Source organism: Erithacus rubecula, assembly GCF_903797595.1.
Source record: "Erithacus rubecula genome assembly, chromosome: 22".
NCBI classification, from domain to species: Eukaryota; Metazoa; Chordata; class Aves; order Passeriformes; family Muscicapidae; genus Erithacus; species Erithacus rubecula.
The window spans coordinates 6,967,154-6,983,279 of NC_136674.1; the positions used below are offsets into that span (position 1 = coordinate 6,967,154).

The window sequence follows — 16,126 nt, forward strand, 5'->3', positions numbered from 1 at the left end:
AAAAAGAAGAGAAAATAATTAATAACAATTTAATTAGAATACACAAAACAAGTGATTCACAATGCAATTGGTCACACCTGCAGACCTGTCAGGCAGCTCTCCCTCCAGATGACACACTGCAGGTGAGGTGGGATGGTCCCCAGGTTTTGTGGAATCTTACTCAGCTGGAGTGACCAGCCCTCCAGAGAGGGGAGGGATGTGGGATCAGGCTTCATTCCTGACAAGCTCTGCCTCCCTCCCTGAACATGTGGCCTTCCCCTGGGGACACAGTCAGAATGAAAGAGGGAGCACCAAGAGCTGGGTATGAGGTCCTGGGAAACATAAAACAAGCTGCTCTTCTGCATCTCCCATCACCAGCAACACTTCTTTAACTGAGCCTCCAAGGGAAATGACAATTGCCAAGGACTAACTCAGACTGCTCCCTAAGTGCCACCAATGAGCAGGTGAGCTCTGCTGCACGTGGTCTGAGCTATGCCTAAATCAAGAAATAAGGGCTGGAAAATGAATGTTGTTAGTCAAACTTGAGAGCATTGCTGGCTCTCAGCCAGGGGTTACTCCAGATGTGCTCCACGTCCTGCATCCTGGGCTTTGGCTGCTGACTCCTCACACGTCACCAGCAGGACAAGGACCCTGTCCATCTGTGAAAGGGTCATGAGTCCCAACAGGAAAAACACAGTGCTGCAGATCTCCAAAGGGACAAGCCCAGTGCTCCAATTCCCTGATTTTTTTTTTTTTTTTTTTTTTTCAGGCTGAATCCATCTTATGCCAAAGACTCTGGTTACATTCCTGAATGCCTGTTCAGAAAAACAGGTCAGTTCCACGGGAGGGGATGCTCCATCCCAGCCATTTGGGAAGAAGGCAGCAGCCTCACAGGGAAATGTCCCCCATTAATGTCCCCATTAAACCCAAGCAATGCAATGGGGTGGAGCTGCTCCCATCTCCCTTCCACCCAACGGACAGTGTGATCCAGGTGACCTGTGCCAAAGCTCTAACAGCAGGAACAGCCCCACAGCATTTTGTGAACTACAGATTTCCATCTTCCAGTGAAGCCACTACACCCATAAACCCAAAAATGCCTTTAGCTGTTTCTTCTTGGGATCAGCCCAGAGCCAGGAGAAGGATGGTCTTGCCTATGAGAGACCTGCAGCAGCACACAAATGCACAACAGAAGGGACATCCACCCTGAAATTTGTTCCCCTCACTCCCAAGCTTCCTTGTTTTCTTTAAGATTATGTCTGCAGCTAAATGAACACATTACAGCAGAAATTCTACTCTTAATTTGTCCCTTGGGTGTTTTGCTGACCCTACCAAGAACTATATTTAAATGTGCAATTTCCTGGCTAGACTCATTTGCAGTCCCTCCCCCCGGCTGCCTGTGCAAGTATGGCCCAGAATCCAATTAGCTACTACCACCCTTTAAATCAAAGGAATTACACTCAAACACGAAAAAATAAAATTAAAGATTTTAATTACATCATTATTATATATCTAAATACTTACAATTCCCATGTTCTCTGGGAGGTGGTCTCAAAAGGCTAGAAAATGACAAGATTCCAAGGCAGACAAAACTGTAGCCAGAACAAATAATTTGACAGGACACTCTGCCCAGCCCAATCACCAGAGCATGTTTGGTTTAACACACTGCAGAGCTGGATGTAGGACCTGCCTGGCACCATGGAAGCAGCAGCTGCTTCCCAGCACCTGTGAGAGGTGTGGGGAACCCAAGGGCTTCCAGCTTCTCACACGAAGGAGCAGCTGCATTATTCCACCTGGTATTAACGTCAGGAATCTGCTTTCATCAGCATCAGCAGCAGTGCCTAGGAGGTGTTCCCATTGCAGCTTCCAAAGTAAAGGAACTGGTTTGCTTCTGGGAGTTTGCTGGTTCACACTGAGTCCTCAACCAGCTCCAGCTGGTCCCAGTGACATCCCACAGCATTCCCAGGTGTGCACAGCAGCAAGGCAAGGAGCATGTGGATTCCCAAGGCCACAGAGCCCAGGGGCACCACAGAGGAGTGTTGTGTTCCTTTCCCATCCCTTGTCACATCCTTTAAGGCTCTAGGTTTTGCAGGTCAGGTTCCCAACTGTGATGCTGTGGCTGTTAACAGTGAGGACCTCAGAGTCCCTTCTGGACAGGCTGTCCCACCCCCCTCCATCTCAGCAGCCTGTGCTCCAGCTCTTGGCTCCCTGCCACTCCAGGAGCTGCTCAGCAGATCCCCCAAATCCCTTGGCTCTGGTGAATCTCCACAGGACTGTCTGCCAGGGGATGGGGCTGTGCAGGGCAGGAAGAGCCAGGCACTGTTAGGTTGGAAGATACCAGGAGAGCTGATGTTATTTGACTCAAACTTTCCAACTACCAGCACTGCTCAGCTTGGGAGATGCCAGGGCTGCAGGGAGGTTCAGAGAAGGACAAGAACTTTGCAACTGCCAAGATGCTGCTGGAAATGGTGTTTCTCAATGCCAGCAAATAAGGAGTGGCTGGGATGACTTTGCTTCAAGGTATTGACTGTCAGGTCCAAACAGGCTTGAGCTCAGTCCATCCCAAATAATGCAGTCACCTGTACCTGCCCCAGGAAAGCACCCTGTGCCTTCTCCAGGAGAAAAGTCCTGCACCTGCCACAGGAAAGCACCCTGTGCCTGCTGCTCCAGGAGAAAAGTCCTGTGTCTGCTCCAGGAAAGCACCCTGTGTCTGCTCCAGGAGAAAAGTCCTGTGTCTGCTCCAGGAAAGCACCCTGTGTCTGCTCCAGGAGAAAAGTCCTGTTCCTGTCCCAGGAAAGCATCCCTGTGCCTGCTGCTCCAGGAGAAAAGTCCTGTACCTGCCACAGGAAAGCACCCTGTGTCTGCTCCAGGAGAAAAGTCCTGTACCTGCCACAGGAAAGCATCCCTGTGCCTGCTGCTCCAGGAGAAAAGTCCTGTACCTGCCACAGGAAAGCACCCTGTGTCTGCTGCAGGAGAAAAGTCCTGTACCTGCCCCAGGAAAGCACCCTGTGCCTGCTGCTCCAGGTGAGCACCCTGTGCCTGCTCCAGGGGCTTCCCTGAGGCCCCTCAGGAGCCACACCTGCCACCAACCCAGGTTACTGCAGAAATTCCACATCCAAACTAAACAATTCCTGTTGTTGCATAGCTCAGCCTCCTGGCTGCAAGTGGAGCAGGAGGGGTTCAGTGTGAGGCACAGGCTTCTTGCCAAGAACATAGAACAGCTACTGCAGAGGCACTGAGTGATCCACAGGACACAGCAGAGGAAGGGACAGCTCCAGAGAGGCTCAAGTCAGTTCACAAGCATGGTGGGACAGGGATTTGCTACAGGAGGGAGCACTGCCAAAATAAATGTATTAAAATACAGTGATACTCTTTCTTCATTGACTCCCCAAGCCCATGCCCTTCCTTTTGAGGGGAACAGATAGACAAGGATATGGACAGGGCTGTCAGACACTTCTGCAGAAAGCCATCAGCAGGAAAACCAAATTCCCCAGAAGATGAGCAACTCTGAGCCATCTTCCCCTTCTTTAGCAGGCAGCTACACTGACAACTTGCAAAAATACTCTGCAGAGCTCCCTAACCAGTTTGATGGTGAAGTGTCAGCACATTTCTAGGTTAATAAAAGCTGGGGCATGGGAGGAGAGAGGAAAGGAGGGAGATTGATTGTCTTAGACAAAGAGATTGAAATGGATTTCACAGCAGGAGAAGGTTTCAGGGCAAGGAAAAATTTATTCATACCTAAAGAGCATGGAATATTAAAGACTCTGGGTTTCATTTCCTCCACAAGGCCTTAGTGGAATGAGACTCTCAGCACTTTGCAGCAACCACAACACATCCTCAATGAATCCAGGTGGTTTTATCCAGCTCACAGCAAAACCTCAAAAATACCTTGGCACTGCAGCCCTGGCATTAGCAGGAGGCTGGAGCACCCACTGCCTGGGGCAAGCAAGGGGGAGCAGGGAGAGCTCCCTGGGGATGAGGGGAGGGGGCTTCCCCTGGGATGCTGGGAACATGCTGCTCTTAGAGGCAAATATAAGACATCTCTTTAGATAACAGAATGCTCTGTGCATCTCCAGAGCACCTGCCATTTTTTGACTCAGATCTGGAGGCTTATTTTCCATTTCTGTGGCACTTCAGACACTTATCACCTGGGCCTGATGCTGCACAGAGAAAATGCTGGTCCCTGCTGTGAAGTTTGTGCTCTTAACACAATAAACAACAAGGCAAGTAGGCAGATGTTTGGATGAGCACAAGGAAAGCTGTATTGGTTTTGCTCTTTCATTTCTTTGGTGGCTGAGAGGATGTGCCACAGAAGAATTAGCTCCCACAGGTGGGACAATCTCATATTGTCCTTTTGCATCTGTGATAATCATTCTGCATGGAAGACAGATCCAATGGCATTCAGGTGGAGCACAGACACTTTTCAGCTCCTTGGAAACAGCAAACCCTGAAAATTAACCAAAAATACCAGTTCCATTCTGCATTCAGACTTAAATCAATCTATCTGGCATTGAGGAATGGGCTCCCAGCAATTGCTATGAATAAAGCATGCCTCTTCACCATTCTTCAAGGCAAATTACAAGCACTGCTCACATTCAACTGCAGGAGGAAGGACAAAGCAGAAGCCTGATCAGTGTGGAAGCACCCTGGAAGAGATGCTGATCTCTCAAACCTGGAAGTGCATGTTAATAACACAGCTGAGAACACTGAAATTCATGCCCAGTACTACCACAGGACAAGTTGAGCCAGAGGACCTTGTTCCTGCACTTGGACATCTTTCACTTTTCCAGCCCCATCTTTCAGCCTGGGGATGAGGTGCTGACACAGAAGGGCTGAAAGACTCACCTCAGCTCTGTTTTACACTCTGCCTGCTAGCCTCAGATACCATTAACCTTTGTCAGTCAAGCTGCCTGACAGCTACAGAAAAGTCACTCCAGATTTCAGCACCAAAGCCCCTCATCAGACAGAGGTCAGCACATGAATTTCCTATCCCCATACTGCCCCTTGAAGCAGGCACACCATTAGCAATCAGACCCAAACCCTTGGTTCCAGCACAAATAATATCCCAGAACAGCACCACCCAGACAACATTTCCAAATTCAGGTGTTAGGAAGTGTCAAAATATGACTTGACTCATTTAAGTGGTTGGCTTCCACATGTGTACTGCAATAATTTGTTACAGGAACGCTGCACCAGGTCCTCCTGCCTTTCAAGTACCTTCATTTCTTTGGCATAGGGTTACCACCTTCTATACATCACCACATCCTCTCTCCTTCCCTCCCAGTTTTTCTACACTGACCTGTAAGCACTGACAAAAGACAGGGCAGGAAGCTCTGCAGCAATAGAACACACTTCTCCAAGGCAGCACTCAACTCACAGAGAGGCAAATTCATCCTTTTTCTTTCATGCTGCCATCAATCACTTCTCACACTCTGCAGGAAGGAAGGCTCCTTCCCCTGTGGAGCTGTGGTTCATCCTCACATCACATCCCTGCCAGGCTCCTAATGAGGAGGCAGCTCACACATCTTTCAGCTTCTTGTCCACAAAGAGTCAAGATTCCACAGGCTGGGCTGGAATGAGGGAGGGTCTGGTAGCAGATACTCACCATGAAGCAACAGCTACAGAGCCTCTTCTAGGCAGGGGACCCTTTGAGCACCCCAAATTCTGAGAGATCACATCAGAGCAGCAGAGCAGACAAGGCCACCAGCAGCATCCAGCACGGAGGAGATGCAGGGGCAGGAGAAGCTCTGGGAATGTCTGTGTGCTGCCAGTACCATGGTGAGAAAGCACAAAGGCAGGAGGCAGCTGGGAGTAACTCTGACAGAGCTGGACACAAGAGCAGGACAGCAGGGCAGCTGTGATCATTAGAGCCAGCCTCAGGTAGGTACACACATGCACACACTACCCTGCAAAGCTGTGCTAGTTCAGGTTTATTGCCACAGCTTTGACTATTGCAGATGTGACAGCTTCCAGCTGTGGGCTTCAGAGGCCTGTGCCCATGTTATTTGTGTACAGCAAATCCATCCTCAGCAGCTCTTTTGGGGGTTTAGGACTCAGGTCTGTTCTGTAGGATGGAAACCTGAAGTACTGGTGGGAGCAGGAGAGGGGAAGAAGAGACAGGTACCCATGATAAAGTCTCATGACAGTAAAAGAGTCTTTGAGTTAATAAATACACTCCACAAAAACAAAGATAAACAATATACTCTACAAATCAAGACAAACTATGGAGTGGGTGGTCTGAGCTCTGCTGCACCCAAAAGGCTGCAAGACAAAATTGTGACCAATCTCTGCAGCAGAGGCACAGCTGAGAACAGCAGGAGAAGAAGAGCAGCACCTGAGTGGGAGCACTGAGCTGTCACACACAGGCACTACAGCCCAGGTCAGCAGGGCAGGATGATCTCACATCCCTTGGTACCACTGATTCACACTCCCACCTCCATCCCAATCAGTCACAAATACAACACTAACACATCCTCAGAAAGTGTTATTTAGCCTGGGTTTCCCCAGCACTTAATGTTCTGTCCTCACAAGGTCACAAAATCACAGTGTCACTTGGCTGAGAAAAACAATCAATCAGCACACCCCAAAAATATTAATGGGATATTGCACAGGAGCTGCAGGCTTCAGGGATCTGCTCTCTCCCACCTTGGCACAGAGCTCTGTGCTTAATACAGGCCCCTCTGCCCCCTCTCTGCCCTGCAGCAATGATTCCCACCAACACCCCAGCTCTAAAAAGAAAGGGACACAGTCCTTACTCACACTGCTGTGAGGGACTGGAAACCACTGGAGACAGGGAATTGCAGAAGGCAGCAGAAAAAGTGAGGCTGTGAATTTGGGTCCACTGCCCCAGTGCCAGCAGAAAGGAAAGCTGGATTTCCATGGCTTTTCTGCTTGTCCAAGGCACACACATGGCTGCTGTGCAGACTACAGAACAGCAAAAAGGAGAAGCATGAAAGACACATATTCAAATGCTGCTCCAGCACATCACAGCCTTGCTGTTTACACTCACACCAGAATAATTAGAGCAGTCACTGTTAACTAGCTAACAACTTCACCATCAATTCTCTGAACATTACTGAAGAATTCATCACAACATTTCACAGCCACCACTCTGCAGAAACACTGAAATCACCCCAGACACAAGCAGCCTAAATTAATCCCACATGGATTCTAGCAAAAAGAACTATAACCATTTCAGCAGTACTCACCCAAAAATAATGCCTTCCCAGGGCAGCAACCCAAAAGAAACAAGTCCTCAACAAACCACACCTTAAGCACAAAGCATGACTCAGCTCATGCACTGGGTGCCATCAAGAAATAAAACACAAAGGTTCATATTTGGCCAGGTTCACTCCCTAAACCAGCAGCTCTGTGGGATTTGAAGCTCCCAGCTGCCATGGGACAGCTCTCCCTTCCAGCTGCCAGCCTCAGCCCACTGAGAAACTGTGTCCTCAAAAGGGTTTGGGCTTACAGGAGAACCTCTCCATCCAGGGACAACAGCACCTGAAAACAACAAACAAAATTTCTCCAGTGTCTGATACTTGACAGATATGACATTTGTGCTTCTCCCTCTATCACTTGTGCCAAAAATATAAAATAAAGTGAATATCGAATATATAAAATAGGTATGAATACATAAAATATATAATAAAACTGAAGAGTGCAAGGAAACACAAAAATCTTTCTGAAAACTTAAACCAGTAGAAAAAGTGACCAACAAATCCAGGCTGCAAATTCCTAAGCAAGGTAGAACTGCAAGTTCTGCAGTCCTTGGCTGCACCTCATCAATGATGCAATCTATAAAATCTTTTTCTGTGATTAGGGACTCAACCTGTGGCCAAATACACAAGCCTGAGCAGCATCCCTGTCTCTGAAGGGCAGAACACATGTACTCACACCTCACCCACCAGCACAAATCAACAGCCACCCTCCCACACATGGATGAAAATCACTGTAGCTCCTTCCCACCACACCATCTTTCAGATTAGTATCCTTCTCCAATTTATCAGTTATTAGGATCTATTCTCTTCAGAAGGTTTCAGACACTTTTCTCCAACCAGGCTAAGCTTAACCACTGTCTTAATTAAAACATGCTCAACCACAAGGCATTTTTGGTAACATTAATCTACCACCTGTACCTGATACTTTATCCATCACAAATATCCCCCAAACCAATCTTCAGACCTGCCTCAATGTTGCATCATGTCAACAATTGCTTTGCACACTTCAATCATTCCCACAGCCAGCCACACACATCCCTTTTTCAACCACCCATTTTTGGTGACTGGGTCACCTTCTTCCATGCTGGATGTTTGCTTCTTAAAGCAAGTGACATCCTGTGCCCCCTACCCCCAAAAAAAAAAAAAACCAAACAAAAAAAAACAAACCTAAAACCAAAGAAAAAAAAAAAAGTAAAAAAAATCCACGAACACAAAGTCGTAAGAGGAAGAATTTTCACTAGGGTTACTGAATACCTGCTTGTCCTCTGAGAGGTCTGCTTTGCTATAATTTAAGACATAAGCCAATAACATTTGATCTCATACCAACTCTGCACTTGGCTTTTAGCTGATAGCCCAGGCCTTGCTTTCATCCCAAAGATGAAGGGGAAACTTGTTTTTTGCTTTTTCTCAGCAAAGGGATGGCTCAGCTTCCTGAGCCTCCCCCTCTACCTGCAGCAGTGGCAGGGCTGAGCAGCAGAAAGCACCTGCCAGAGGCTGTGCAGAAATCTCTCCCCACCTCAAATTAGAGGGAAAAATCCTCCCAAAAATCCTGCTTCCCCATTCTCCTCCCCACTACAGCCTGATGCTGCCCAAAGTTGGGCTTTGCTGCTGGCTTCTCACAAACCATTTCCCTCCCAGCTTTCACCTGCTTGTGTTGCTCACTCCCCATCCCCACAGGGCCCTGGAACCAAGGGACATCTCCCAGGCAGGCAGAACCTGCCTCCCCTACACCCAGCATTTGTCAGGGCTTTGAGCAGCTGAACAGACCCTGCTCAGATCAACAGTGCACCTGCTCATCATTCACCTGTGCCTCAGGGTGTCTTCTCTCCAGGCATCTTCCCAAGGCAGACTAATTGCACATAATGATTTCAGATCCTACCAAACTGCCTTCCACAGCTCCAGCACTGACAAAATCCTCACACCAAGCTCTTCACCAACACACAGCCCTTCTCCAACAGCTTGGCATGCCTGGATTTATCCTCCCTGCCCCTCAGCCAGGCAGATACCTCCTCTGGAGACCAAAGCCAACCTGCCAGAAGCCATCCAGAAACCTCAGCCTTCTCCTGAAACCTCTTACAAAAGAAGTTTCTCCTTCCCCTGTTCCTATAAAGGCCCTTCTAAGGTAAGCATTGACATTGAAGAGAAGATTTGGCTTTCAGACAGAACTGTTCTTTCCAAAGTTCATCAGAAAGTGTCACAAATGCAGGGTTAATACATCCTACAGTAACTTCAGGGAACAAATATCAGCAAAAAGAAATGCAGAGCCTTGGCTGAAGGACAGTGACACAGCACAGTGCCACCTCTTCACACCCAGCCAAGGTCTACACCAAGTTTTTGTTGTGACCACTGCCTAAAGAGTGCTTCTGGCTCCAGCAAAGAGAACACTGGGACACCATCCTTCCAGACATCCCCTCTTCTGCAGGTTGAGGACAATCCTACTGCAGCCACCCCACCAGAGCCCAACAGGGGAAGGGAAATCCCACAACCCCATCCCAGCAAAAGGAAAGCTGGGCCTGGAAAGCCTAGCTAGTGCAAGGACAATTAATTGTATCAGGCAAAGAGATTTAGGGCTTAATGAACACATTAATTAGAGAGCACAAAGCAGCAGCACAGGCTTTGAAAGCAGAAGTACAGCACCTTCTGGCAGTGTGGAGTGATGGGGAAACTCACTGAGAAATGCCAGGACAGGGAGGTTCCCTGGCAGCTTTGCTCCAGGAGCACCTGGATGGGCAGCTGTGCCACCTCCTCTGAGCCAGGAGCACACACAAACCCTACTCCAACCCACAGAGCCATCCCAAACTCGGGGAGAAACAGCTGGAGACAGCTCCAGACAGAAGGCACTTTATGCCAGTGAGCACAGCTTCCCTCAAGGAAAGAAATCTGCTGGGACCTACTGGGACTCAAAACCCAGCCCTCAGACCATATCAAACCATGACATGCCTGAACTCCTTGCTGGAATGGTAAGAGCCTGGTTGCTAAGATCTGACCTTCTCCAGGCAAAAGCCAAGGGAGCAAGCCCAGGAAAGCAAATTTATTGCTCTGCCTGGAGGTTAATCCCATTCGCACCCTGCACCCCAGCCCAAGCACAGGGCTCACACAGCAAACCATGCACAGGATGTGTTGGAGCACGGCCCCAGCACGCTGGCTTTGGTTTTTCTCTTCAAGCAACTGATAGTGGCTCTCTGCTTGCCTTTAACAGTTTCAAAGCAACACTTCAAAGCCATCCCGTGTCAAACTCCAGAAGAAACTGAACATCTGCCAGATATGCCTTACAGAGAGGAAGTTAACACATGATGGGAAGTTAATGTGGAATTGCAGACTACTGTAAACAGAAAAGCAACAGTTTCCTATGAAACAAAACCTTTTTCACTAAGTTCCAGCTACAACAGAATGGTAATTTTACCTTCATCAGAGCAGCTGAAGAAAGTGTTATCTTTGCAGGATCAGCAATTTTCCTTGTTCACAGCACAGAGGCCATTGGGAGCTGCAGGTTATTGTCCCTCGGAGCCAAGGCAAGCAGAGAGGGAGACGAGCCCCTCTCAGCAGCCCGGCTGCCAGTGTGTGACACGGCCAGGGCACCGACCCACGGGAAAACCCAAACTTTGAGGAGCCCAGGCTGATCCCAAGGGCAGCAAGGAGGGTTAGGAAGCCGTGACAAACCTGCACGGAGCTCACCGCACTTCTCACCTTCTTCTCCTGAAGAGAAAAGGGCGAGAGACAGCTGGCACGATGCTCAAACTGCTCAAAATCCCGGCTTTCAGAAGGAACTATTTTTTTCCCCCTAATTTATTTTTGAGCTCGGTAAAACCATCACCTCCGGAGCTGCAGCTGCCGGGCGCATCCCCGGCTTCCGCAGCTCGGGGGATGCGGCGCTGCCCGCGTCGACCGCCCGGATCCCGAATCCCACCCGCGTCTCCTCCACCGCCGCCGGGGCGCTGCCCGTGGACTGTCCCCGCGGGCTGTCCCCCACCTGTGGCTGGCTGCCGAGGGGCTCGCAGCCCGCAGAGGCGGTGTGAGGGGTCCGTTCGCGGCGCTGTCCCCGTCCCCGGCCCGGTGCCGCTCACCTGCGCCCGGCGCTCCGCCGCTCCCGCCCGCCCCGCGGCGCCGCCGTTCGCGCCTGGCCCCGCCCCGCATTGGCCCCGCCCCTCCCGCGCCCGCGCCGCCCATTGGCTGGAGGCGGCCGCGCCTCCCGGGGCGCGCGCGCGTGTGGCCGTGAGGGGAGGTTGGTGGGGGGGTCGAGGGTTTGGGGTAATAATGCCAAAAAAAGAAAAAAAAAAAAAATTAAAATAAAATCTTTTTTGTTTGGCGCGTGGTGTCCAGCCAGAAGCGCATCTTGGGTAAAAACGCGGGGCTTTTTGCTAATCACAGAATCAGTTAAGTTGGGAAAGAGCTCTGAGGTCGTCGAGTCCAGCCTGTGACAGAACAGACCACGGAGAGCAGCGCCCAGGGAGAATGACTCCCCCATCTCCCGGGGCGGCTCCCTCCAGTGCCTGATCACCCTTTCTGCGAAGAAGTTCTCCATAAATACCGCTAGTATGAGACCAGGGAAGGTGTCACTGGCGCTATGGGAGTGGAGGGAGCAGGAGGGAGCTGAGGATGCGGCGTGAGGAGCCCAGGGCCCGGCACACGGCTGTGCCCTCAGCCAGCCCTGTCTGTGGAGCAATAGCACCCAGCCCTGAACAAATACAGCTCCTCAAGTCTTGCAGCAATGAGAAGTTCCACACACCAACCCACCCCACTGCTGCTCTTCAAGGAACTCCTACAAGCAGATGCCCTCATATTTGACTCGTATTTTGGCTTTATTTTCCCTTCTTTCCCACTCTTTTGCCTTCTTGACTGGTAGCGGACTGTATCCCTGGGTCGAGGGGCTCCCACTGCACCCAGCAGTGAAGCGTTTGCAGTGGGATTGGTGACAATGTTCATTTTGTGACCAGTGACTTGTGGCAGGACTCGCTGGGCTGTGCCGTGACTCCGCTCACAGTCAGGGTCCCCTCCAGGAGCCTTGGATTTAGCCAGAGAGCTAAATGGATTAAATCCACATCCTGACTCAACCCACTGCAGCCTGCTACTCCTTCCTGCTGTGACAACAAGCAGATAGAAATGCCTGTGCCGGCTTCCAGTGAGTCTCCAATATTCTTCTGCTTTAGAAACAAATTAATTCCTTACCATGGGTTTTAGAACTCGAAATAACATGTTAATAATGCATCTTGTGGTTTACTACCAACTTTTTCATCTCAATAAAGCTTCCCCTGTTGTCACTGTGTTAAGAGAAGTATCAAAATGTAATTAAGAGGCACTATTTATTAAAACAGCAAATTCATCTTATAAGCCGAGCAAGGACCATGATTTTTTTCACTTACTCATTCCTTGGGTATGTTTATTATAGTCAGCCACAGCCTGCTGCTTTCTGCTGTGAGCATCCAAGTCTTACTTTTCCTGCAGAAATGTGCTTTGTCACCCTGGCTGGTCACAGGCAGCTGAGCAACTCTACAGAGGAACAGATTCATTCAGGGCTAATACCCTTCCACTTCCATCCGAAATACTTGTGCACTCTCTTCGCCAATTTTCAGTCAAAACCACTTGGAATTGAAATGTCATGTGGTTCATATCTTGACTACTAAAGAGTTGCTACATTCAGTGAAACGATCCCTGTTACAAAGCTACAAAGGGCTGTGTTTTCAGCTCATCACAGAGAAAACCCAGCACGGATCTTCCATGAGCAGGAAGCCCTGGGGCAGTGGAGGGCTCTTGGGGCAGGTGAGCAGCAGCATGATAACAGTGAGAGGATGGCAAAGCCTGCTGCATTTTAGGATAACTAAAGACATGTAGATGTGGCACTTAGGGACATGGTTTGGTGTTAGGTTTCTGATTGGATTTGATGGTCTCAGAGGTCTTTTCCAACCAAAATGATTCTCTGATAGTAACAGCACAGCAGAGAGCCCCATCTCCTCGAATTTGTGCCTCCAAAAGTGTTGTCTTCCAGCAGCTCTGGATATTAGCTAATGACACTGGCTGGACATCATCTCAAGGCAGCCTGAGCTCCTGGGCTGTGTGTTTGCCATGGTGGACTCAGGAAAAATAAGACAAGCCCATGAGCAAAAGGAAAACCTCCCTCTAGCCCTGAGTGAAAGCCCCAGCAAACTCCTTTGCTGCCTGGGACCCAGAAATGTGCCTGTGGAGGGACTGTGCTCCTGTGGCTGCAGAGCATGAGATGCTCTGAAAGACCATAACAGGTAAGCCAAAACACTGACCTGTTCCACAGAGGCTTTCAATTCAATCAAGCAGGGTCTTGCTCATGCAGCACCAACTCAGCTTCACCTGAGCAGTGACTGAACCTTTCAGCCTCCTGCTCCTCTTGCCTTAATTACTGCCGAGGAGGTCATTTGGACTGATTCATTTGGCTTTGAGATGTTTACAAGATGCTGGCTGTTTAGAAAGTGCTGATATTTGTCCCTTAAAGATCTGCCCCCTTTAGCAGCAGGCAGTTTAAATCACCTGTGATGTCTGAAGCACAGTTTAGCACCAGTATCAAGGCTTGAAACAATCAAAGACTGCAAGCACTTGACTTAATGAAATAACCTGGTTGGCTCAGCTCAGTCAGAACATGCTGTTTCTTCCAGAAAACAAAAAATCCCAAAACAAACCATGTGCCTCAGCTTCCCTTTTCATCATACACAGGTGATTAGCCTGCAGAGCAGTTGTGGCCAGTGGAAAAAGTGTCACAGAAAATGTCTCTCTGATGCTTATACCACGATGGCTATTACAATGTTAAAATAATACTTTGATATTTCTGTTCAATAATGATTGAGTGTGCTTGATTAGTAATCGATTGTGCACTTTTTTTTGGTGCAAGGACTGGGAATGTGTTTATGTAACCTGTCTATGACTTACAGTTATGAGGGGGAGAGCTTACATTTCCCCAGTCATGTCACTAGTACATTTAGATAAAAAAAGATTTAAAGCCATTAATTTTTTAGGAAATCTCTCAGTGGTGCCATAAAGCTGTGCCTGGTACTAGTAGGCAAAGCCCTGTTAACTGGAGCAATCCTGATTCACCCCTGCTGAAGAGCCCATCAGGTGACCAGGCTGTTGCTATATTCAGAACCCATTTGGACACTTTTGAATTTTACGCTTTCAAAAATAAGGCAATAAAGCAATTAGAAACAAATAACAGAAGGAGAGAGCACTTCACCAAACACAGCCAAAGATTATAGTGTGGCATTTTTAATACAGGGCTGGCAGCAGTGAAAATGGGCTGTAACAGCTAAACTGTCCCCAGGAGAGTGGCCACAGGCTGAACTGCAGATGTCAAGTGCTCAAAGGGCCAAGAAGCTCCTTTTGCCACCCAGCACAGTCTGGCCTGAGAATGCCCAGTTGTGGGACAGAAGGAAATAAAAACATCCTTCAGAGCTGGGAGGATATGCATATTCCTGTCACTCCTTCACTGTGTGTCAGCCAGAGGATTTATCCCACAACAAAAGAGAAAGGGAAATAGTGTAACCAGAAACGCAGGTGTTTTTTTAAGGAAAAATCCAAGAATGTCCTAAGAGGAGGACTGGGTTAAAAATAACAGGGAGTCTTCTGTGCCAGAGAAGGAATGAGTGGGCTTAAAGATAGGAGAGGTTGCACAGGAAAGGAGTTATCTTCTTCTTGAGTGTTACTCATTTTAATTTGCCTTGTTACAGTGTCTGGAAGCACCAGGTGGAAATCAGGGCCTCATTGTGCTGGGAATTGAGCACAAACATAATGATTAAATGTTGCCAGCTCTGCAGAGATTGAAATATAATTCCTCATCTCTGCAGAATCACTAACCAGCATAATTATTGCCAAATAAGTTTTTCTGTAATTGCTCTGCTGGAATATGTGTGCTACTTGATTTTTTTCAAAATAACCCTGCCTGAGAGACTGAAAAGATATATCTATAAAAGGTCCAACCTAGTAGCCTTTACAGACAACAATAGCTGGTCAGAAGCAGAAAATTCTCACTACATTTAAATCCATGTTCAAAAATTATTTGCTTTTATCTTGGTTTCCATTTATATGAAATGGGAATAGTCACACTGTATTATTCACTGTTTGCTTTTATTGTCTAACACCCATGATCAAGGCAAGAATCCTCTGTTAGACATTTGGAGCACTGACACCATCACATACAAGGGCTTGTTACTGCTGATTGTAAAGATTAGGGATTAGCTGGATAATATTCATTCTTTCTTGTTTGTTTTCTGGGCCAGTGTTTGAATTGCTGAAAGTTCCTTTTCTATTAGTATTTTTCTACTAGTTAATAACTGTGTAAAAACCAAAATGCAACCAAAAAGGAGTTAAAGCCACCACAAATAACTCAAGCCTCAAGTGGCCAAAGCATGAATGGGAAGCAGCACAGCACACTGTCATTGAAGGTGTCTTGACAGGATGACCAAATCCCACTGGGATTTTGTAACACTTCATCTTGCTGCTCAGAGGTCAGAGGGCAACAGGACACACTGGCCACATCATAACTACTTCAAAAGCAGCTGTTTTCTGGTCACAATACAAAGAAATTCTTCTAACAACAGTAAATTCTCCCCTGATCCTTAGAACAAGATCAGGTCAAACCAAGAGGGCAGAAATATCATCCTGCTGGTCACCCACACTTCCCCACTGGGACTTGCAACACCAGGTGTCTCAACCTGTCAGCATTTCCATTTGTGAGGCTCCAGCTTTTAACTGTTGTGTTCTGTCCTGCATTCAGTAATTCTGTGTGAGTTTTGACGAGCTGGCAGGCCCTGGGAGGGGGCTGGGAGCTGCAGTGCTGAAGCAGAGCATTCCTGTGTGCCAAGGAAAGTTCCTCATGGGGTTGAACAGAGCAGCCCTTCCTCCTTGGTCTCCAAACTCTGAACACCAGCTCCAGCCTCTCTGGCAAAAGAAGGCCTGAAACAAGTGCCAGGGGC

The 16,126-nt window shown here is 48.4% G+C and overlaps 1 protein-coding gene across 6 annotated transcripts in view; it reads right to left on the minus strand.

Moving 5' to 3' along the window:
* Positions 1–11,310, minus strand: part of CAMKK1 (calcium/calmodulin dependent protein kinase kinase 1) — a gene marked incomplete at its 3' end in the record, with an annotated part of 95,924 nt that extends 84,614 nt beyond the window's left edge. For 3 of the 6 annotated variants that reach the window (XM_079325433.1, XM_079325430.1, XM_079325436.1), the window contains exon 1: positions 10,600–10,736. Of the gene's footprint in view, positions 1–10,599; positions 10,737–11,166 lie in introns of those variants that run through there. The other 3 variants (XM_079325434.1, XM_079325435.1, XM_079325431.1) reach the window with 3 other exon arrangements.
* Between the last annotated feature and the right edge of the window lie 4,816 nt (positions 11,311–16,126).